At 44.9% G+C, this 25,218-nt stretch overlaps 1 protein-coding gene and 1 long non-coding RNA gene across 4 annotated transcripts in view; one reads left to right on the top strand and one right to left on the bottom strand.

The window, feature by feature from the left end:
• LOC112679017 (uncharacterized) overlaps positions 1 to 25,218 on the bottom strand; it is a 119,911-nt gene that overhangs the window by 72,340 nt on the left and 22,353 nt on the right. Inside the window, exon 3 of one of the 3 annotated variants that reach the window (XR_007403645.1) lies at positions 18,158 to 18,725. The exons of the other annotated variants lie outside the window; for them this stretch is intronic. This is a non-coding gene — a long non-coding RNA (uncharacterized LOC112679017). Of the gene's footprint in view, positions 1 to 18,157; positions 18,726 to 25,218 lie in introns of those variants that run through there. 3 annotated transcript variants of the gene reach the window in all.
• Positions 1 to 25,218, top strand: part of ITGB1 (integrin subunit beta 1) — a 140,539-nt gene that overhangs the window by 8,066 nt on the left and 107,255 nt on the right. The window lies entirely within an intron of this gene.

Genomic DNA, 25,218 nt, shown 5'->3' on the forward strand with positions numbered 1-25,218 from the left:
TTGTTCAAAGACATTTATTAGTGTTTGAACTCCACAGAGTAAGGTGCAGCATCCACAACCAGAGGTGGGTGGTACTCTGTGATTCCCCAGCTATTCCCAGGAAAATAGATTACATGGAGCTGGTCGATCATGTAGGTGAATCACAGTGTAGACAACTTGGCTTTCACCAGGGCTCAGGAGTAAGTGAGGAAGGGTAACTGCCTATCTAGTTCAAAACCAAACCTCTTTCAGCATCATGAGCCCCACTGTGGACCTTATTTGAACACCAATCAGAATATACCTTAGTGCTGCCTTTTATTCCCTTAGCTAGAATTCTTCCAAATTGCCTCCGGCAAATAGCCTCCACTCACCAGTTTATCCTATGTGCATAGCAAATAGCATACAATGTTGAACCAACAAATAGCAGAGCATCTTAAAAACACACACAATGTGTACATCCATGACTGATATATTCTGGATGATGGTCCATTATATAGAATTCCACTTAGGTTTCCATGCTAAAGTCTTGGGGATATTCGTGGTGATGCCAAAGTAATTTGCAAGGAAATCTTCCTCTATTCAGAATCTTTCAGGCATATCACAATATCCCTGATTTTGCAAAAAAAAAAAAAGGATTTGCTATGCTCTTCAATTCATCTGATCTTAGATAAATCCTCTCCTTTCTTACTTCAAAGTGGTTCCAATCCCCACTTTCACCCTGATCTGTTTTTAAGGCATAGACTATTAACCTAAGAGAGTCACATTTGAAATGCATATGTAATGGACGAAGGAAACATTCAGAAGTATAAATTTTCTAAATAAAAGTGTCAAGCTCCTACTAAAAGAAGATGGATTTATTTTTCTTTTGTATCTCTGCAGCATAATTTGTTTCTACCATTACAAGTCTTGCGCAGAATACCAAGATTCAGGGTTTTCTCCTAGTAGAAAACATTAGCCTAATTCCTCCACTTAAAATGATTTAACTTCTTAGGCAGATGTCCTAAGCAGGCTTGGGATATGTTTAGCCACTCTCAGCAAATTAGCTATAGTCATGTCCTAGAATGAGTAGACCCTTTGAATGCCTCAAGCAGATTATTCAAGAGAAGAAGAGAAGCAGACCAGCACTAGAATAATAATTGTGAAAACCCTTTCCAAGCATCTGTAATGCAGCAAAATCTTGATGTAAAGAGTGGCTTATTATTTCACAGATGCGGATATGCTAAAGGTCATACCATGTCTCTAAAAACAAGCGCTTGCAGCAAAGGCAGGATAAAATGCACTTTGGCCATGAGGTGTATGTTAATGCTGTCTCCCAGACTTTGCTCAAAAGAGAATCCACTATTTTTTCCAATTCAGTAGGGAGCCCTGGTGCCCTGGGCCTCCATTCACATGCTAGAAGGAGTATGTGTCCTCCTGTGTTAGATTCTAAGTCGTCAGTGGATGACTATACTATGTAATCAACAAACTATTAAAGGAATCCAAGCATACCTATAAATTAAGTTTAGTGCTATAATCAAATAAAACTCACAATGGCACTCTGGGGTACATACTTCATTATTGCATATCACAGTAATTAAGAAATAAAATTGGCGAGTTTTATGCAAATGAATTTAATTAGTATTACCTTTATACAGTTGTATCAGTAGGAATTAAGTTTGGCTGCTCATGACAGAGAATCCAAAATAATTAAGGTATAAAAAAAATAAATGACATTCATTTCTCCTGCACATTAAAGGATTAGGACTGGAAAATATAGTCTCCCCCCCCCTCCCCCCAGAAACCACACTGAAGGTTCCTACAGGGGTGAGGTAGTGGCTGCAAAGCTTCTGGACTGAATTGGCATCCTTTAGAGAAGAATTTGAACCCAGGTCAGGACCCCTGAGTAGCATGACCACCTGTCCTGGTTTGTTGGGACCGTCTCCTTTTATCACTGAGAGTCTCCCTTCCTGGGAGATCCCCTGACTGGGAGTGTTTGTCAATGATCACCCAGTGCCTCTCCACAGTGCACGGAAGAAGGTGTCTTCACCTTCTGACACGGTGTCTTCATGGAAGTTGCATGAGCCCTTTGGGGAATAGCCCCTTGATCTGTCCTGGGCCAAGCCTGAGGATAGCTTTTGTCAACCCAGCCAGGTTCCGCATCTCATCCTGCCTTCCCATGCTGCCTTTCCTCTATTAACAAACACTTGTTAGACACTCATTCTAAAGTCAGACAATGTCCGGATCCACTTCATACTGCACGCTGTTCCGAATGAATTTGGGGCACTGGGAATGGCATATGCCACATGTTAAGCATAATTTTATTTTCCTCTCTCTTCCAGGAGAATTAGGCCACCATTAACTGAAGAGAAAGAGGCCATAGGGTCCCTATCTGAAAAATAGAAGGCAAACCCCCAAATCCTCAACTACTATAGTATCTGAAGAATATTGTGGATGAATAGGAAATGATTTAGAAAGATTTTCATAATGCATTGCTAAGTGAAAAAAAAAAAACGAATTTACAGAACAATGTGAACAGTATGATCCTTATCTCCAGAAATATATGCATCATATTTACTTACTTATTTACTTAATACAGTGACAGAAGAAAAGCTGGAAAAATATACACCAAAATATTAGTGGTTACTACTGTGAGCAGCAGGTGTGGGGGAGAAGCAGTTGTGAGGGAGAAGAGGAGACCTGGCCACTGCCAGTGTGAAGGCAGAGTGGAAGCACTTGGCAGCGGCTGTGATGCAGGGAAGAAGGGCAGTGGAAGACGGGGGGTGGCCCGGGTGGCCGGGCAACAGTGGCGAGGTTAAGAAAAGCGAGGAAGAAATTTCAGAGGGAAGGAATAGGGGCAGGAGAGGGATAACCTGCCCTTGAGACATGGGGAATCATAGGAAGCTGTGAACCTTCAGGTCAAGATGCCCAACAGATCCCTGGGAACACTGACTAGAGCTCAGAGGAGGGAGAGAGCCGGCAACACTGGGAAGGATGCCTTGCCCCACCCCCCCGGGGCGCGTGGGAATGAAGGGTGGAGTGGAGGAAAGCCAGAGAAGCAGGTCAAAGGCAGGAGGCTGAGAAACATCTTCACTTGGCAGTGGGGAGGGGGGTGCAGGAGAAGAAAGTGAGGCAATGTGATGGACAGGAGCATGCTGAAGCCAGACAGACCTGGGTAAAATAAATACAAGACAGACAAGGAGGGAAGAGAAGGGAAAGTGGCCAGTGGGTCTCGGACTGGCCTCTGACTCTCTGGGCAGGACACAGGGCACAGCTAATTCTCTAATGGCTTCTATCTGGTTCTTTCCACACTGCCCTCCCGTATTGGGGATCTTCTACCTACATAAAGACAAGCCTGGAACGTTCCATTACTCTTCTGCTCCTCTCCTCCAGCCTCACAGAGGTAAGAAATCAGAGTGTGGGGAAGGAGAGCCCGCGGATTAAAGTGGAGTTGGAAAGAAACTAAGTCAGCTATGCCCCTCCACACCGCAAATAACGGGCACAACAGCCGGGGAAGGGGGCAGCTGTAACCTTGAGCCAAGTTAGAAGTTTTGGCTGTGACTCTGAATTAGGCATATTAATTACTGATTAGAAGACCTTTTATTACCTGAAGGTGACCACAAAAGTCATGGTTATCCAGGAGCAAGAGACTAATTGGTCCCAAAGAATAAAGGAGCAAGGGGAGCAAAAATAAAATCACTTCATGATTACACCCTGGAGTCACACTTAGTCAACATAATGGTAAAAGGGACACTTTGTAAAGGGACGAAGATCCTGGGACCACTTTCTCTCCCTTGGGGAGTTGGATGTTGTACATGTCTTTTGCTTCTGTCTGGGAATTGCAGCTAAAACCCAAAGTTGAACATCATAGTACCGAAGCTGACGCTAGTGGCAGCGGTCATTTCTGCAGGGCTGCGTGACCCTACTACCCTCAACCCAGCATATGCCTGCAATTTGTAGGTGCACAAACAAACAAGCAAAAAAATGAACGAAACCCACTGATTGGAATTGGGGAATTGTTGACTTCCATGGAAAGCCCTGAGGTCTCTTCTTCCTCTTCCCTGCTTGCAGGAGAAGGAACAGCGTATTCATTTCTGTTGCTTTATAACAGATCACCAAGAACTTATTGGCTTAAAACAACAGAAGCTTGTTAGCTCACAGTTGTCACGGTCAGAAGCCCAGACCCAGGGTGGCTGGGTTCTCTGTTCAAGGTCTCACAGGCAGACATCACGGTGTCAGCTGGTGGCGACCTCACCTGATGCTCTGGGTTCAATTCCAAGCTCCCCAGTTGTGGTAGAACTTGGTTCCTTGCAGCTGTAGGACTGAGGTCCCGGGTTCCTTGCTGTCTTCAGCCACGGGTTGTTCTTAGAGGCCACCCATGCTCCTCACCACGTGTTCCCCTCCACTTTCAGGATCAGACACAAGGCTCCCCTATCCAGCCCCTCTCCCACCTCCAGTGTCTTTGCAGGAAGAGCCCCGTCTCTCTTCAGGACTCTCCTGACTAGGTCAGGTGCACCCCAACAGCTTCCCTTCTCAAAGTCCACGGTGCCCTATGACCAGACCCATTCCTGGAAGGAAAACCCATCAAAGTCACAATCTCAGAATAACGCAGGGCAGGGATCTTGGGGCTTTCTTACAAGACTGCCTAGCACAGGTACTCCCTCCAAAAAGCTCCAAAAGTCTCATTTGTGAAGAATAAGAGCAAATGCAAGAAAAGTTAGCAGGGACATTGCTCAGTTGGATGTGTGGGTCCTCCCTCCACGCCTTTCCAAGAGGTACAGTAGGAGGGCCAACCAGCAGCAACGGCAAGGTTGGCACCCACCCACCATTTGCCTCACCGTGGTCTGTTAGCTGCTTAACAATGTGAAGGAACTCTGTCAATTTTGAGCAGACTTCCCACCACAGCATCCGGGAGGCTGGCTTGCCGTGGGGGTGCTGCATAGTGTAGGAGCCCAGGGGTACGGCTGGCCTTCCACATCAGGAACCCCTGCACGTAGAGACAACACATCACCCTCCCGAGTACCCTCTTGCACCCCTTCCAGAGCCGGCCCTCTGATGCCTCTGAGAGGGACCATCAGCCACGGGGAGAGAGCTCCGGTGGCAGCAGCTACGTAAAAGCTTTGCCCCTTTCCTCTGATCATACCTCCTCCTCATCTCAACAGAAGCTAGAATGAAACAGCCAAACGCCCCCTCCTCTTTCCAGAGGGTGCCGGGATGGGTCCCAGAAAAGTGAGTGAATCACCATATATTGCCTTTTTATCTAGACTGGACTGTGTTTTCTGGATGCCTGACAATAACTGAGAAGCCACGGGATCTATCATTAAGGGAACTGGAGATTTGACAAAGCAGATTGGAAGGTTGTATTTGGAAAAATACAAAACCACTTCCTGTGTGTTCCTCACCAAATTTATACCATTTAGTAAGCCAGTTGCCCGTATGAACACAGTGAGCCTTCTGCTTTCAGGAGAGGACACACGCAGTTCCAGCTACCTGAGGGAGTGCAAAGAAATTCAGAGAGTGGCCTTATGATCACAGCCTGGACATGGACAGTAATAAACCAGGAGCCTCATGAGAGTGTGCAACAGTATGTACATGTGCACATGCATGAATGTGTGAGTGTGTGTGGGTGAGGAGCAAGTGGTGAGCGAATGTGGGGAAATGTACATGTGTGAGTATGTGCAAGTGTGCATGTGTGGGGTCACAAATCACTGGGTGTGTGTGAGGAGTGTGTGTAGTGTGTAAGGAAACACACATGAGTGAGTGTGTGAGTGTATTCACATGTGAGTGAGTGGTGAGATGTGTGGATGAGTAAAAGGGAGTGCACAGGGATGAGTGTGTGTGGATGTGTGTGTTCCCACGCGAGTGCGTGTCTGAGGAAGGTGTGGTGTGTGTGAGGGAGTGCACAGGGGTGAGTGTGTGTGGATGTGTGAGAGTGTGTTCCCACGCGAGTGCGTGTGTGAGGAGGGTGTGGGTGGTGTGTGTGAGGGAATGCACGCGGTGTGTGTGGATGTGTGAGAGTGTGTTACCTCAGGAGTGCGTGTGTGAGGAGGGTGTGGTGTGTGTGAGGGAGTGCACAGGGTTGTGTGTGGATGTGTGATTGTGTGTTCCCACACGAGTGCATGTGTGCGGAGGGTGTGGTGTGTGTGAGGGAGTGCACAGGGGTGAGTGTGTGTGGATGTGTGAGAGTGTGTTACAGCAGGAGTGCGTGTGTGAGGAGGGTGTGGCGTGGTGTGTGTGAGGGAGTGCACGCGGTGTGTGTGGATGTGTGAGAGTGTGTTCCCACGCGAGTGCGTGTGTGAGGAGGGTGTGGGTGGCGTGTGTGAGGGAATGCACGCGGTGTGTGTGGATGTGTGAGAGTGTGTTCCCACACGATTGCGTGTGTGAGGAGGGTGTGGGTGGTGTGTGTGAGGGAGTGCACAGGGGGAGTGTGTGTGGATGTGTGATTGTGTGTTCCCACGCGAGTGCGTGTGTGAGGAGGGTGTGGGTGGTGTGTGTGAGGGAATGCACGTGGTGTGTGTGGATGTGTGAGAGTGTGTTCCCACACGATTGCGTGTGTGAGGAGGGTGTGGCGTGGTGTGTGTGAGGGAGTGCACGCGGTGTGTGTGGATGTGTGAGTGTGTTCCCACGCGAGTGCGTGTGTGAGGAGGGTGTGGGTGGCGTGTGTGAGGGAATGCACGCGGTGTGTGTGGATGTGTGAGAGTGTGTTCCCACACGATTGCGTGTGTGAGGAGGGTGTGGGTGGTGTGTGTGAGGGAGTGCACGCGGTGTGTGTGGATGTGTGAGTGTGTTCCCACGCGAGTGCGTGTGTGAGGAGGGTGTGGGTGGTGTGTGTGAGGGAGTGCACAGGGGGAGTGTGTGTGGATGTGTGAGAGTCTGTTCCCACAGGGTGGTGCGTGTAGGGAGTGCAGGGGGGTGAGTGCGTGCAGCGGACGCGTGCAGGTAAGTCAGTGTGAGGGTGAGGCGTGTGTTGTGCGGTGCGTGAGTGTGGGGGTGAGCGTGCGCAGTGTGGAGAGCAGGAACGTGGTGTGCGAGGGCTGAGCGCGGAGGGCGTGCGGGCCGCCGCGGAGCCGCGTCCGGAGGCTGTGGCCGTCGCAGCAGCACGGAGGTGAGCCAGGGAGGTGAGGACTTGCGGCTGCGGATCCAGGGAAAGAAGGGCCGTGGCCGGCCGCTGACTCCCGCCGTAGCGTCGGCTGGTCCCCTGCGGCGGCGGCCGTGGGGCTCCCGGGGTCAGCGCAGCCCCGAGCGGACCGCCCCGCCCCGCCCCGCCCCGCCCCGCCCCCCCCGCGGCGCTGCCCCCCCTTGCAGCCAGCACGTGTTGGTCTTTGACTTCTGAGGAAACGTCTCCCTTCCCCGCGTCTCTGGCTCTGAAAGGAAAACGAGCGCAGCCTAAACCCGAAAGTGTCCATCCTAGACACAGCTCAGCTCACGGCCATGGTCGTCTCTCGAGAGCTCGGCGTCCCGGGGCAGCATCTTGGGTCCCCCCGATCTTGGAGCATCTCGGAGGCCGCCCTTCCCGGGGCTCGGCGCCGCGCTCGGGGTCCGCCAGAATCCGGACGGCGGCGCGTGTCCCTCGGCCCGCAGGGTGTCCCCGCCTCCCAGCCGGAGCGTTCGCGCCAGTCCTCTCCTTCTGGCCGTGCAACCCGAGACGCCGGGCCCCCTGTTAGCTAGTGCCCCGGGAGCAGAGCCGCAGCGAGCCCTTAGCAAGCCCGACGGCCCACCTACAGCTACCGCCCCGCTCTCCGCAGACCTCGGGCTCCCGGACGGTGAAATACAGCATAGGGGGCGCCCGGGGGGGCTCGTCAGGCCTCCGCCTGCGGCTCGGGTCATTATCCCAGGGTCCTGGGACCGCCCGGCATGGGGCTCCCCGCTCAGCCTGGGAGTCTGCTACGCCCTCTGCCCCCAAACCCCAATAATTCTCTCTCTCTCTCTCTCTCCCCCTCAAATTAATTAATTAATTGATTTTTTTTAAAAAAAAAAGAAATACAGTACATTTGCCTAAATGTGAAATTTCCTTTTCCTTAAAATGATTCCCAGATTTTCTTTATTGGGTATATAACTAGAGCCGTGATGTACTAGGCCCCAGCTGGGTGCCAAGGACTGTGCGGTTTTGTACACGTTAACACAGCGAGAGAGCCATTGTTTTCCTCCAAGCTGTGACATGTAAGGGATTAGTGAAGAGCACAGAAAAAAAGATCAGAACATTGATAAAACCAGTTCACCTCGGAGACCATCTTCTCCCCCAATATAACCACGGAAACTAGCCTGGTCAATACTTGCAGTTCACAAAAGAAACTAAAGGCTCAAAGAGATATTCTGCTACTGAATTAGGTAGGTGGCTGGCAGGTGAATTTGGTGTAGGTGCAGAAATGCATGTGCTGGGTGTGTGTGTGTGTGTGTGTTACGGAAAGTTAAGTTGGAATGAAGTTGGGGGGTCTGACAGGTGATGGAAAGAAAAGTAGCCTTCCAGGAGGGAGCTGGAAAAGCCTAGGAACAGAGATAACGAGCAGCCACACGGCCAGTCGCCCCGTCTACACAGTCTGCCGCAGAGAAGACAAGCCCTAAACTATGTGATTTGCAAAAAGGGTTGTGCAGCTCACTCTAACTTGTAAGGACCAGCCAACCTACCTGCTATTGTTACCTCTCTCTCTCTCTCTCTCTCTCTCTCTCTGTTACTTTGGCAAAATAGGTCAGGGTGGCCCCTGAAAAAACCTTAATGCTAATCTCTCAGGAATTGAGTGCTTTCTCTAGAATTGTGTGGGTGAGTTTGATGAGTCTTGGGGAAATTGCTCCTTCATCATCACACCCCCATTTGCCTTTACCCTCGAAATGAAGAGGAATAAGCATCCAGAGAGACCCAGTCAACCCCTAGAAGAGGCTAGGGATGGAGCAAAGCATGGAGAGAGCCCTGCTCCATCAAATACACCATTATTTGGTATTTAAAGAAAAACAAAACAAAACACCAAAGACTGAGAACACCAACAGGGCCAAATAACATCAAACTGAAGCAGAGAGATCCCCTCCAGGAAGTGTTTAAGTGAGTCTGAGAAATCAAGGTATTCTAATTAAACACATAGTTTGAAAGAAGTGTGAAGTACTTGGCAGAGAATTACTGAGGTAGGAAATTAATAAAGTTCACTCCCAGTGTTAAATGAGCCTTCTGAATTCTAAAATCCAGAACAATGTCTTCAGTTGAGTTCTAAATTTAGTGGAATCATATTCAAGAGTAAAGAGAGACAAAGGCCTCTCCCTTTAGAGGGCAGTGGGGTCAGACGCTGCTGTTATTGAACGTTTTGATATTTTGTTATCTTAGGCTTTTTTATTTTTATTTTTATTTTTAAAAATATATAATCATATTTATCTTGAGTGCCGACCTGTCTTATGCCCCTGAATGTAGCATTCTATATGAGTGTCTCACTTTTCCCTCTAGTCTGGTCAGAGCCTGGTAGGTACTTGTGCAGGGAAAGTCACCATGTCTTATGGCTGGAATTTTGTCCCCCATAGAGAAAGTCCTAATCCCTAGTATCCCAGAATGTGGCCTTATTTAGAAATAGGATTATTACAGATGTGATTAGTTAAGTTGAGATTATGACTAATGTCCTTATAAAAAAGAGAAATTTGGGGCTGCCTGGGTGGCTGTCCATTAAGCATCTGACTCTTGGTTTCAGCTCAGGTCCTGATCTCAGGGTTGTAGGACTGAGCCCCACTTTGGGCTCCACACTCAGTGTAGAGTCTGCTTTCAGATTCTCTCTCCCTCTCTGTCTGCCCCTCCTGCCTATACTCAATCTTTCTCTCTCTCTATATATATATATGTATATATATATATAGAGAGAGAGATAAAATATATATATATATAAAATAATTTTTTTTTTAAATGGGGGAAATTTGGACACACACGTGCAGAGAATGCTGTGTAAACATGAAGGCAGAGGTCAGGTGGTTCATCTATACCAAAGATTGTCGACAAAGCACCAGAAGGTAGGAGACAGGCATGGACCGGATTCTCTCCCGTAATCTTAAGAAGACATCAGCCTGCTAACACCTTGATCTTAGACTCCTGGTCTCCCAAACTGTCAGATGATACATTTCAGTAGTCTGCGCCACTCAGCTCTAGCAAACTGCCACATCATCCCGGGTCTTAAGGAGGGGTAGCACCCCATATCAGTTGCTCCTGTTTCCACCCCGTAGCCAGGGAAAACTAGATCAGCTCTCAGGCCAGAGATGGAAATATCAAACCAAATCCAGAAGCTAAGTGGTAGGGAGAGGAGGTAAAAGTGGTTCGTTGTAGGGAGGATGTGATCACTGTCAGACATAGCAACCCTACAAAACACCAGTGCCAGGGATGTCAGATGAAGGAAACCCTCTGAAGTCTGTGGTCAAAGCAAGAGGAACCGTGGGACAGGGAAGGCGCATTCAGTGTTGCCCTCACATGACATCGACTTTATCTCGGCAGGGCCTTTATCCACCTGGGAGGCGTACCTTTGAGCCCTGCATCTGACCTTGTGCCTTATCAAAGCTCCTACTATGTGCTCAGCTCAGTGTCAGGTGCTGGGTCAGAAAGTGTGCCAGCGTTGGAATGAGGGGGTCACTTCAGAACAGAAGGCATCCATGCTCTAGAGCCTTCCGCATATTCTTACTTGCACTAATGTGAGAAGGAGATTGGTCTCATTTGCGAAAGCCTGATGCTCAGGGGCCAGGCCAGCTATGCCAAAGAGCAGTTCCCTTGCAAACATGGCTTTTCTCCTCTCTCGAAATTTCTGCATTCTGACTGCTGGTGGGATAAGAGGGAAAGATCGTTCTCTGCCTTGGAACAGGAGGCCTGACCACCTCCCATCCGTCTCCAGGGGAGCCTCGCATAAGCTATCAGCCTCCCATAAGCTAAGAGGTCCAGACTGGTCAGGTCTGGTCACTGACACTGTGCAAGAATGAGATTATGCATCATCTGTTAAAGTCAATCCATCGGAATCACTTATTTTACTAGCAAAAAAGAATCTTTCTCACCATTTTAAAGTTCCTCGTTCACTGCTTGAAATGTGTTGACTTTGGTTACAATTTTATCTTTACAGCATAAATTGGTCTCTTGATGTTTTACTTCTTCCCTAGGTCACTAGTGTGAGTAACTGGGATCATCTGCCCTATATTGCACTAGCAGAGTCCAGCCTGTAATTTATTTTGGAGGCAAAGACAAGAGATAGAATATGCAAAAGTTTGTGGAGGAAAAAGTAAAAGGTTAGACTTTGACTCCAGCCTAAAACACACGATCCAGTGCAGCTTCTCCCAGAGGTCTGTGCTGGGATATGAGGCATGGCCACATAATTAACAAAGCTGCACCTTGTCCCTCATTGATCCTTGGGCACATAGGTCAGGACTTGGACTACCAAACAAAATAAACCACCAACACGAAGTGTAATTTCTTACTCATGATTAACAGCCATCATTTAAATGAAAATATAAATATTTTGAAGATTTCTGAAGAGTTCATCTAACACAATGTTTCTTAAATTGAGGTCCGTGGTTCACTAGCATCAGAATTTCCTGGGACACTTGTGAAAAATATATATTTCTGCCCAGCCTGCCCAGATAAGAACTTAAACAAGCTCCTAGATGATTTTTATCCCTCCTGAAGTTTAAGGTCTAGACTATGACATGACACATAATAACATGGCTGGGTGTTTTCTTGCCATCAGTACAAGAAGTTAGTAAGTCCACCTTGTTTCTCAGGGAACTTCTCTTCCTTGAAGGCCGCTTTTTGATGACTAATTCAAATGGCTTTTGCTCTGACTGCCTCAAAGTCTCCCCTAATCCAGGGCCTGATCCAATCATTGCAGATATTCTAGAAGCGATCCTAATGCCCATCAGATTACTTGGGTGGAATAATAACTAGAGCTCTTCAAAGTTAAAACACCTCACATATAGAGATAAGAACTTATTAAATGTTCAAAACCTAAGGGGTTAAATTTGGTCGAAGAATACTGCTTTATAAAACCAAAAAAGTCCGTATCTTCAATGATCTCAACCAGAGAAATACAAAAGGTTGGTAAACATTAAACATGCAAAAGGTAAAGTATAGAAGCCCTGGTTTGGGGCTACATGACTTGGCATGTAGCCAAGGAGACATTTGACAATGTCTGGAGACATTTTGGGTTGTCACAACAGGGTGTACTACAGGATAGAAGACAGAGATGATGCTTATGTCGTACCCAGGACAGCCATCCCCCCCCACCCCCCTGCCACACATAAGGAACTATGCATCTCCAAATGTTAAGTGCCAAGGTTGAGAAACTTGCAGTAAAGAATAGGATAGGTTCAAAAAGGATCAACCAGATATTCTAAGATTATATGAGAACTAGGTGACATTAATGATAAAAAAAAAATAATAACAATTGAGCAGCTCTGGAAAGCAAGAAGCAGAGGCTAGAAGACATGGTAGCGGAGGAACAAGAACTGGGGATTCTTTGGGTAGATTGACTCCCAGGGGAAAAAAAACAGAATTTATAGTGTGACAGGTATTGTTGGTTTTCCTCCAAAATTCATTCATCCTTTATTCCAAAGTAATGTAGGTAAAGCCTAGAATACAGTTGCCCAACTAAATACTGCTCACCTTGCAGTTAGAAGTGACCAAGTTCCCACCACTGCCACGTCAGCTGAAGTGACATACACAAAATCCATCCTAAGAGGAAATTGTTCCTTCAGATTACTTTTTTTTCCTTGTTTAGAGAGCTGGAACACGGACATGGCCATACCTGAGAAGGTAAGATGACCTACAGCAGAGGTCAGCAAAATGTTTTTCTTAAAGGTTCGAGTAGTAAATGTTTTGATCTCCAATGGCCCATTTAGTCTTTATTGCAACTATTGAACTCTCCCGATGAGAGCATCTGTAGACAGTATGATAACAAATGGACATGATGTGTTCCAAAGAAACCTACTTATAAGGCCATAATTTGCAGATCCCTGCCCAAGGAGATGACAGAGAATGAGATCAAAAGTATATGGGTCCCCAGTAGACTTCGTGGAGTGAGGTATCCCACCAACTCAGACTACACTAGGGACAGGTTAACATGAGAAAGACGTGAACATCTCTATTCCAGCATTTGTAGCTTTGGACGTCTTACTTAACCATTACCCTAACAGACTATAGTACTCAGACTGAATTCAAGGCATTTTTTTTTTTTAATGGAATCCTGTTAAAAACATGTTGAGATAAGTCTTATTCTGTTTTCTAAATAGCAACACTGAGGCTCAGAGACGATTATAGTGCCTCACCCACTGAGGTAGGAAAGGACAGAGCTGGGAGTGGTGATTTAGATTCAGGTCTATCTCATTGCCAAACTCGGAACTCTTCCTGTGACACATCCTACCTCACCAGTGAGCAGCTAGTGCACAAATCACATGCAAAAAAGACGTGCAAGGGATTTTCTTGGTTATCAGCCCAAGGCCTTCTGGTTTGTCCTTTCAAAATCCAACCCAAGGCCTACTTTTGCCCTCAATTTCTTGCAGGACAAACTGCAACCTTTGGTGGATGTTTCACTTTGAAACTCTTGTATGGTTATCTTTGCATTGAGGTGGCCAGTCTCCCTGAGAGGACGATATGCTCTTCTATGGCAGAGCCTGCCTTTATACCTTTCAGCCCCTCAGTACCGAGGTCTAGCGCTCACACACAGAGCCCTGCCCCAGTGAGTGCTGCTCGCCTGTTGCAGGCTGGTGGACGGGCCATGGTTCTGTGGTTCTGACAAGCCCTGGCAGGAGAAGAGACGCGATTGAAGTGGGAGGAGCCCTTAATCTTTTCACATCTCTGTGTTCTCGATACTACTAGATATCTACCTCGTGGGCAGAATGCTCATGGGACAACCCAGAGAGTTCACATACTATAAGAATCAGATTGGGCTGAATTGTTTGTAGCATCACATGTGTCTTTAAAGCAAAACCCCAGTGGGGGTGATTCAACCACCCTCTTCGTTCTGTTGCTGGCAGCAGTCTGATTGTTATCCTTTGTGACTGGTTCACATTCCATTTCCAATGTGTGCCCAATATAGAATTTTTTGTTCAGGGACGCCTGGGTGCCTCAGCGGTTGAGCTGCCTTTGGCGTGATCCCAGGGTCAGAGATTGAGTCTCACATGGGGCTCCCTGCAGGAAGCCTGCTTCTCCCTCTGTCTATGTCTCTGCCTCTCTCTCTCTCTTTCTCATGAATAAATAAATAAAATCTTTTTTAAAAATAATTTTTTGTTCATAGCTGGATTTTCTGTTGGTCTGATTTAATTACCTCTCAGATTCTCAAACTACACGATGTCATGAGCTAAATGGCGTCCAATAGCAATCTAATACTGCGCCAAGGCCACCCAGAACTCTTCTCCTAGTGACATCACCTATTCTCGGGTGACAGTTATGTCACTGATACGAACCATCTCACTCCAGTGCTCTCCAGTGACCGGGAAAGACCTCTGGGTCTTCTTCCTTCTCCAACCTCCAAACCTGTTTTGTTAGCCTTCTGTAAATAAAGAACTACTAGAAGCTAGCTTCTGAAGTCACTATTAGCTTTCCCATCACCAGTACTGCTAACCCAAAATAACTCATCAGTGAGAAATAATTCATAAACTTCAGAGAAACTCCCCGAGTTAGGACTTCTGCTCTTCCTCTGAGACTGAGGACCCTCCAGGGTAGGATCTGACCCTTATTAATCTTTAAACCCCTAGTGACTAGCCTGACACTTACTAGGTGATCAAGAAACGTTTGTGATCTAGAATGATATTCATCATCCGTCGCATCAAAGAAAGACAGCTGTCCCCAGCGGGAGCCCACTGCAGGGGCTAGCTCCTGGGGAGAGCAACTTTGAAAGTCAGGCACTGTCACCCCATCCACCTCCACCCCCCCAAGAATCACCTGCCTGCTGCCCTTTATCATGGCATGTGTTAGGACTGAGAAGCTGGGAGGCAAATTCCTCCCAATTAATTAAGTGGATTAAATAATCCAAATAGAAGATCTGAGTATTCGGTTATTTTAGCTTTCTATTGAAATGTTCGAATGTTCAATGACTGCCTGCTCCTCTGCATGTCATGAATCATGCAGTGAATACGAGATTTAAGGTGACTACTAGATTATGCCCAGGAGGGCCTGTCAATATGGCTTGCTATCAACTGCCGCTTTATATCAAGGCTAATGGAATGAAATGCAATATGAAATTCTGTTTTGGAGAAAAATAAAATAGTGGTTATCCATTGATTAAATTTACCTGAAAGTCTGACACAGTCATCGACTAAATGTTGTATTTCTGAATGAGTCATGTGCTTTTAAGAGGCTGCCAGTAAAATACCACTTGCATTTTAGGCTGATCGTGAGCATTGGTGCCTTAGATTAACTCCTGTGTTCCTAGTAGGACTAAGTGCTCAAGCCCAAATATGCCTGGGCAGTACTGTGGGCCGGGAGTGACCCTGTCTGTCACCTGCTGAAGATCCAAATCTGGCAGGCTTAGACCACAGACCAGAAAGAGCCAGGTCCAAAACTCTGATTTTGCAGATGAAGAAGGCTTTCTGCTCTACCATCTGCGTGCACTTCCTCTTGCCGCTGTTAACACATGACCACAAAGTTAGTGACTTAAAAACAACACAGTCTTATTATCTTACAGGTCTGGAGGTCAGAAGTCAACAATAGGTGTGCAGTGCAGGGTTCCTTCTGGAAGTTCCAGGGGAAAATTCCTTTCCTTTCCCTTCCCAGCTTCCAAAGGTTGCCCACATCCTTTGGCTCTTGTCTGCCTCCTTCATCACTAAAGCCAATAGCATAGCAGCTTCTCTCCCCATGACCTTCCTGCCTTGCTCTTGGAAAGACACTTGTGATGATATGGGACCCAGATGGATCATCCAAGATCATCTCTCCATCTCTTAACTTAGTCACACCTGCAAAATGCCTTTTGCTGAATAAGTTAACATATTCCCAGGTCTCAGGGATTTGGTGATAGACATCTGGGCGGGAGGTGGTATGCAGCCGACTATGCTGTCAAAAAAGGGTAAGGTTGCAAACAAGCCGCTGAAAATATTTCATTTTCACAGAAAATATTTCTGGCCATTGACCTAATCTTGTCACCTTTGGTGAGTGTGGCCTTGAGAACATAGAGCATGAGCACAAGGATCTTGCAAGCTCCATCTGACCCGGCTCTGCTGGTCTGAGCTCTGTAAGCTTGGACCAAACAGTTCATGAATTGTCCATATCACTTCAGCATCAGAAGCTCAAAGGGAGTGGCAGAAAATGAAGAAGGAGAGACAGCGTGAGTGAACCTGAAATAACATGCCGAGGAATCATAGTTAAAAATATGAGTTCCATGGAAGCAGAGGCACGGAGAGCTCTGCTTCCGCCTGAATCGTTGGTACCTGAAATAGTACCTGAAATTATCTAACATGATGAATATTTCATGAATGAAAGAATGAGCATTGTTTCACAAACCAGTACTATGAAGGCTATTTTGAAAATCATTTACACATCTCTGTCTTGTCAGCTAGATTATAAACTCCTTGGGCAAGGGGGCCTCCTTTCTCTTTTAGGGGCTCACAACACTTAACAGGTGCATGCTTAGATGCAACTACCAGGTAAGAACCAACGAGATGCATGGTTACATGTACTTACTAGTCAAATTACTAAGAAATCTTAAATCTAATGCTCTGTTTTCACAGATAAATGCAAATTTGAAGTAAATCCTCTATTTAGTAGTATATTTATGAACTTTCTCATCCTGGTCTCTTTAGGAAATCTTTTTAGCACTACACCCAACTGGTTTTCAGTATAAGAGGAAACATACTCAAGAAATAATAAAAACACCATCTACCACAGCAGATGTCAGTACTTTTGGAGAAAAATAAAATAGTGGTTATCCATTGACCTAAGTCCACCCCTGCACATGCTAACCTGACAGCCCCTAAATGCAACCTCCTTTCACTATTTGCTAAAGCCTTTCTCTGGCCACCAGCTTGCAGGCAGCGCAGACATGCCAGGGAGTTAATGCTTCCCAGAGCATCCCTCAGCAATGGCTGATGGGAATTAGAATAAATACCGAAACCCCTCCCATCTTGGATGAGATAACCCCAAGATCCATTCTACATAGTCATCAGTATCACTGATCACAGTCATCACTCCACAGTAGAGTGGAGCTTTGGTTGCCCATCATGGTAATCTGCTCAAAATACATGTTTGTTGGCTTCATTCCATTCCCTGTCTCACTTCCCCATTCCCCTACAGTGCTTTCTGGAATCACCTCCCACGTAAAACTACCCACATTGAATCCACATCAAACCTTCATCTCAGGATATGCTTCTGAGGCCACAGAGCAAGGCATACTTACACCCACACAAACTGGGAGAGGCAAGGCTTCCCTTGAGCCTCTGGAGAGAACCCAGCCATGCTGCCACCTTGATTTAAGCTTTGTGAAGCAGATGTTGAGCTTCTAGGCTCCAGAACTGTGAGAGAATACTTTTCTGTTGTTGATAACCACCAAACTGTGGTAATTCGTTATAGCAGCCCCAGGACACTAATATATTTTTACACTGAGTAAAGTCATTCCTTCAGCAAAAGTGAAGCATCTTGAGAAGTGCTTGCCTCTTCTAGGCCTCTAGGATTTAATTTCCCTGTTTTGAAATGGAAACTTACACATTCAGTAGTCGTTATTTGAAGCAGATAACATTACTCCCCTGTATAGAATCCTCCAGTGGTTTACATCCATCTTACAATAAAATCTGATCTCCTCACTGGGCTGCAAAGCACCACGTGGCACCTGGCATGTTCCCCCTCTTCAGCTCCATGGGCCTTCTTTCAGATTTCTGAACAAGCCTTAGAGCTGACACTCCAGTTCTGTCTTCAGCCTGGACCTCTCCTCTCCCTGACGACTGCATGCTTAACCCTTCTTCTGCATTCCGACCTCAGCTTACACCCCAACCCTCAGAGGAGCCTTCTAGGGTTTCCCACCTGAATCCATGGTCAGATCCCGCTGCCCTAATTCTCTGCATAGCACGGGTCCCTGTCCCAGGTTTCCCCTATGTGTTACTATTCAATGTTTTCCTCTCCTAGATTGTAAATGCCAGTGCAGGAACCTTGTCTATAATTCACTCTACTATCCCTAAAACTAGAATAGACTCTAGCATAGAGTCAGGGTTCTGCAAACATTGGTGAGTAGGTGAATAAAAGAGTAAATGAATTCTGGTGGAGATGCGATTTAGAGGCTTTAATGATTTCCTCTTTAACCCAGATGCCTGCAGTGCCGGAGGCTCAGTAAGAGGATGTGTGGCTCGTCAGCAAGGCACAGACCCTGACAATCCTGCCATGAGGACTTTGGGTCCCATGCGTGACCAGCCTTTTTGAATTTTTATTTAACGTAGGGCTGCATTTTATTCAAACATGTGCTCTTCACTTCCTGGGAGCTCTGATAACAGTGTTTCTGACCCACCTCTCTTGGTGTCTGGCGCACTCTCAGATTTTCAGTCCTGGGACGTGGTTGCTGCTGTTAGGGGTAGACATAATGGGATGGAAATTTAGATTGGATGAAATCTCACACCTCAGCGGGGGGAAGGCCCCAGGTTGGAGCCTCAACTCTTCTGGTAACTACCGGGTGACCATGGACAAGCCAGTGACCCTTCCTTGGCCTCAGTCTCCCATGCGTCGAATAAGGAAGCTGGTTATGACATGGCTCGCAGAGCCCTTCCTGATGTGATGGTCTCTGGTTATATGACTGCCTCACTGAGGATGGCCCCCAACACTTCAGGTGTCACTAATGGACTTCTGTGATGCCCACCAACACCTGCAAGAATGGAAGCAATGGAGAGTGAGTACAAAGGTCCAAGGGAGGAGACAATAGCATCAGCTCCTCCACATCCTCACTTAACCAGAATAGGCTTCTGGAGAGCAGTTTCTGTAGCAAAGCCCTGTCAGGCCAGCGCACCTGTGTGTACCAGGGCCCCAGGGCCATGGCTGTCTCCCTGAAGGAAAAGAAAATTGTTCTGAACAATTCTGGGAAGGGTGCTGAGGGGGATTATTTGTGATCACAGACACACTCAGAAATACATTTGCTCCTTAATTCTTTAAATAAATGATTCATAGAATGCGTGCATTTTAAGGAATTGAAGGCTTTTTGTTGTTTTCCCGGAACTCTCCATTTCTGAACAGTCTCCAGAGACTCATATTAAATATACACAGCCAGAGAGTGAAGTGATCATGAGAATGCCTTGATGTGTCTGTTACATTTGCTTTCGAAAAATTCATTAATAAATAATCATATTCCATAAATATGCCAGATAAAACAAAGGTAATGAGATTCACTTTTAACAAGTCAATACTAAGAATAACAAACGATGACTTTTTAGGGGGTTTTCCTGTAAGTTTCCTGAAAGCCTCATAAATCTCTTCCTTCACCTACTTTTATCCAAGACTATTTTCTCCTGATGAAAAATTCACCCTCCTAACAATTAAAAATCCCACAGTCAATTACACAGGGTTAGAGAAAAATGACAAGAATGTGGGAAACAGCAAAGAATCATGGGAGGGACTCCTCCAATTCTTCAAGTTCCCTTAATGCCCCAAATGACCCAAGGCTGTGACCCCATGTCTTTCCTTGGGGCAGTTGGGGAGGAGAGGCAATGGGCAGCAGAGATGAAGTGTGATTTGAGGAGAGTTGGAAATGTGCAAAGACTTCCCCATCAGCATTGTCTTCTGTGCCTGCAATTCCCCCAAGGGTCTGGTACATAGTAAGGACTCAAAGGAATGAATTACTTCAGTCTTAACTGGCCAAGGGATAGGGTCACACTTGTTTTGTTCAACAACGTGTATGAAAAGGACCAGGATGGAGAACGCATCCCACTGGGTTTCCACAGCTTAATGAACACACCAACTAAGCTTATAGCAGTCATGAAAAAAAAAAGGACAGTAGAATCTTCCAAACCTGGCTGAATCTAACACCGTATTTACAAGCCAACTATGAGACCTTGCACAATATATTTAATTTCCCTGACTCTGTATTTTATTCTCACCCAGGAATTGGCTATAATAATGGCTAAATCACGTAATGTTTGAGGAGCATAATAAAACATCATATGTAAATTACTTAGCATTGAACATAGTAGATGCTCAGTACATGTTTAGGTTTTCCTCTCAATCATCTCTATATACTAACCACTTGACTTTCATTTTAATTCTGACTCCTCAAGTAAACCAAGCAGAAAAAAAGTTTAACAATATGCATGGGATTTCTTTTTCTCCTATTAATTTCATTGCATAGTGATTTGCCAATTAAAGTTTGCATTATTTGGTTTGGGAACTTGACGGTCAGAATCTAGAAGGAACCATTCTAAGATACACAGAGTTTCTACTCATACTGAAGAGTTTGGAGATGTGCGTTCACCTTTTTTTTTTTTTTTTTTAAGATTTTAAAGATTTATTTATTTATTTATCAGGGGAGAGGAAGAGGGGAGAGAGAGAGAGAGAGAGAAAGAAAACCGTAAGCAGACTTCCCGCTGAGTTCAGAGACTGACACAGGGCTTGATCTCATGACCCTGAAATCACGACCTGAGCTAAAATCAAGAGACTGACACTTAACCCACCAAGTCACCCAGATGCCCTATTCACCTTTTTGTTTTGTTTTGTTTTAAAGATTTTATTTATTCATGAGAGACACACAGAGAGAGAGAGAGAGAGAGAGAGAGGCAGAGACACAGGCAGAGGGAGAAGCAGGCTCCATGCAGGGAGCCCAACGTGGGACTCGATTCCGGGTCTCCAGGATCAAGCCCTGGGCTGAAGGCAGGTGCTAAACTGCTGAGCCACCCGGGCTGCCCCCTATTCACCTTTTTAAAGATTGGTCTTTGTTTTGGGAAAACCTTTAAGTGGCCCTTTAACTGTGTGGATCTGAAGGAAGGTTCCTGGTACATTACTGTTCCTGGTACTGCGATGACCATTGACCTGAATGCGGTGTTCAACATTGAGAGACGACTTGTTTGAAGTATTAAATCATAGGTAGTCATCCATTAAAGAATTTCTTGCTTTTTTGAGGAGTTTGTGGGAAAGGTACTGGGAATGTTTCTTAGCTTTGTGTAACTTCACAGGGCATTGTGCACATTGCTGCTTGTACTCTGGAGATTGTGAAAAATCTAGATTGGAGAACTAGCAGAAGATAGAAAGGAACTGTGCTTCCCAACAAAACATTTTTCTTATCAGAACAGAATCCATGGAAAGTACCAGCCTGAGGTTTGACACAGTCCAACTTGGACCCGAATATCAACTCTCATAAATGATATTATTAATGAATAAATAACCCAAAATATACTCATATCAAACCTTTATGTCCTGTGCATAGGAGTGGGACCTCTGAGGAAAGTGGATATTTCTTTTGTTAATTACTGAAGGGAAAAGAAGTGAATTCTGGGACATAAATCAAGGACTCGGTACTTAGACTGAGACACTGGCAAAATGTTTCTTCTCTCTCCGTGCCTCATAACAGCCTGGCTTCAACTGTCCTACCAGTAATGCATAGGAGAAGATCTCTTCTGGAGCTGTGGCAGAGCTAGCACAGGTGCACGTTTTAATGAATCACACTGTGCCCAGAGCAACAGCCAGGAACAACCCAGGCAGTGGTACAGTGGCTCTGAGAGAAGGTACTGCCCGAGTACAAGAGGATTTATTTGAAAGCACATGCCAGACAGCATGAGGTGATGATGGTCGTGGTATTGGGAGAACTGAAAGTTCTTCATGCAGAAGTGGAGGCTCAGTCAACTTCTCTTCAGTAATAAAGGAAATCTCACCACATCATATATTCATAGACTGCTGAGGCTTGGATATTTTTGTTTACTCATGAATCACTTTCCTAACCATGCTCATCTCTATTGACTTGGTTAAAATAGTTTCCAAACCAATTCTAAAGAGCAGAACCCGAATAAAATGGAAACCTTCTGTACTAGTTACCCAAACCTGGCATCCCATGTCAGCCCACCCAGTGAGCAAACCTGGAGTTTTTGTGTTTGCTCTTAAAAGATTTTTTCCTCCTGCAATCTGCCTTTTGACACAAAGAATGAGAAAGGAGAAAAAAATATGTGCAGTCCAGTCCAGTCACGATTTTTATTCACCAGATACAAATTATTTCTCCATTATAAATTCAGTCCTGAATTATGCTTTAGTAGCAAAACTGGCCCTGTGTTTTATTCGTAAAGGAAGCCCGTGAGATCCCCCTACCCTAGCTCAGTTGGAAAGAAGGACATTTCTGTGAGGCTGTTCATCCTTTGCCTAATCACATTTGCAGACACCATGCCAGCAAAATAAAGCAAAAGAGAAAATCACTTGGAGGCATATCTAATGCACAAGATAAACATATGCTACTGGAAAGATGTGTGAGATCAGAAATAAGGACAGAAAAAAAGGAAGAAAGCACAGCCCAGTTGGAACAGAGGAAAGGAGTCACACACCACTCAGCAGGGGAAATCACTGCATTTCACTGAGGCAGGTGCACTGAGCATGTTTACGTATTAAATCATTATTGAGATTTCAAGAGCCGGCATAAGACAATGCCACAGACTGATTCACATGCTGTTTATAATTCCTTAACAATGTCTGATGTTTTACAGTATGGTTTGGTCACTTGCCAATAGCATAAATTTAGCTAATGAAACCCTAGCTTCATTAAGGTGAACGATGCAAAGATGGTCTTGAACAGTTGTCACACCTTCTGGAAGGTTTCCTTGCCTCCAGTCACTAGCTTCCCTCACACACCTTTTCATGCTAGATACCACCAACTTAGCCCTTCTGATACGTCACCTCTAGCTGGGCATCTACCCCTCAAAAATGGCTGCCTCTTAAAAATTGCATTTTTTTTGCATATGTCATAAACAGATTTGGGGGGTTATCATTTCAGGCCCTCCACCAGTGGATCTCTTCCTAATATCCCAGATTTTTATTTCTCCAGTCCCCCAAAACAAACTCATATAATTTTCCTTCCATTTTGGATGCCTGAGTCTCCCCCAGTGGGGCTGCTCTTTCTGACCCTTGAGCTCCTAAAGAAGGATTCAAACACCATTAATTTGGGACATATCATTGACTGACTGCTCTCTAATATTTTGAAATCTCTTCAATTAGATAACGCATTTTTGGAAAGTAGGAGTTTACATCTTATCATGTACATCTCCCCTAATCTTGAACATGATATTATGCACATACAAGGGAATCAGCAGTTATTTAACATTTATTGATTGATAGAGGCCTTCCACACATTCCACAAGTCACATAATTTGGAAGTCCCTAGGCCAGATAGCGGCCAGATCATTTGTTTTCTCTTTGTTCTCTCACCAAGATACTTGAAGCACTATATACTTCTATCCTTGACATCAACACAGCTTCATTTCTATCCATATCTATGAATAAGTAACGCTTTCTCCTTTGGCATCTCATAATGAGAACCCCAAATAGTTCTCATTTGCTGTGCCCTATGCTAAAGAAATCAGTGCCCTTCTAGAAGGTAGATGTGTTTTAAAGAAGGTAGACTGAGTGAAATGACCTTGTCTTATCCAAATTCGCAGACAGGAAGTAAACAGGACTCATCTCAGATGAGACTAAGCTTGCAATTTTTGCTCAGTAGTAGATAAGCTCTGGAACAAATCTAATTACTTGATATCTAATCTGCCAGCTTCAAGATGTTACCCTTCATTACTTGGGAGCATCTTAAATTTACAAGACAATTTGAAATGCTGAAGTCCTAAACATCATGATTACTCATAAAATACTTTATTATAAGAAGTTTACTCCTGAGCAACTTGAACTTTTCTATTTGGGGTTTCTATTTAGGATTTCCTGATCTCTGCAGTTTCAAAGTCTAAATAGAACGTCTGCAACTTTATGGGCCTTAAGCGCCAATACTTTGAACCACGGATTCGACTGCAAGACTGTATATGTGAGAGTTTAAAATAGCATTACTTGAAAAATCATAAACACACAATTGCATTAATCATTTCTAACCTGGACTCTGTTAATGTTCAGCCTTCTCAAATGCAAAGGAAGAAGTGTTGGGAAATGTTCATCAATGTTATGTAATGGAAAGAAGGAAACATTTGGAGCTAAGGGGCCTAGATTAAAATCTTGTTCTGATGATTTTCTATCTCTATAACTTGGGATATATACTTGAACTCAGAAAGATCTATTTTCCCTTCTGTTAAATGTGAATAATAATGCCTATCTCACAGGATAGCTGGGAGACATAAATAACAGATGTGGAAATGATTAAACAGAGCACTTTGTAAACTAGAAATTATTGTCCATATGTTGGTTACCATCATCACCTTTCTTCATTTAAAAAGTCATAATGTCAATGTATGCAAGACCCTAAATTAAGTATCCTAATAGATCAGGAAAGAGTCCCATTAAAAACATTCATTTTAATTAACACACTTTATAATTCATCAGAGCACTGTTTTTAATACTCAAGGACACTGGTTTTCCATTTACTAATATAGTTCAAACATTCAAAGCACTTAGCTCCCAAGGATATTGTCTAGAAATCTTGACATGGTCACCTAAGAATAATTAAATGAATGAGCAGTCACAGGGGCAGCAAAAGGCCTCCTAAAGTTGCCAAGTAGCAGGCTTTTGATGTGTAAATTTACTCTAGGCTTTTCTGTCAGGCTCATTGATACTTAGAGAAAGATCTCTTACTTTACGCAGTAACCACTTCAAAATTAGCTCAGAAAGGTGAGAATGGTATATATTTTTTTCTTTTTTCTTTTTTAATTTTTTTTATTTATTTATTTATGTATGATAGTCACAGAGAGAGAGAGAGAGGCAGAGACACAGGCAGAGGGAGAAGCAGGCTCCATGCACCGGGAGCCCGATGTGGGATTCCATCCCGGGTCTCCAGGATCGCACCCTGGGCCAAAGGCAGGCGCTAAACCGCTGCGCCACCCAGGGATCCCCAATATATATTTTTTTCAAGAGGAGGAGAAACTCTTGTATCTTCATGGACCATGCATAGCAAGGCTAGGTAATCCAAGGATTTTTAGGGAATCTGCTTTGTAAAACTTACTTATGAAAGAAATTTCTATGAAAGAATAAAAAAATTATATCTCAAAGAAGGGAAATAAAAGAACAAAAACAATGTATTCAGTGTCTAGAAACTTTATATGCAGAAACTTAGGAACAGTTCTCTTTCCTTTGAATATTTTGATAATTTGGACTTCTTTATTTTTTAAAAAAGATTTTATTTATTCATTCATGAGAGACAGACAGAGAGAGAAAAGAGAGGCAGAGACACAGGCAGAAGAAGCAGG

Source organism: Canis lupus, chromosome 2 (genome assembly GCF_003254725.2).
Source record: "Canis lupus dingo isolate Sandy chromosome 2, ASM325472v2, whole genome shotgun sequence".
In the NCBI taxonomy this organism is placed as follows: Eukaryota; Metazoa; Chordata; class Mammalia; order Carnivora; family Canidae; genus Canis; species Canis lupus.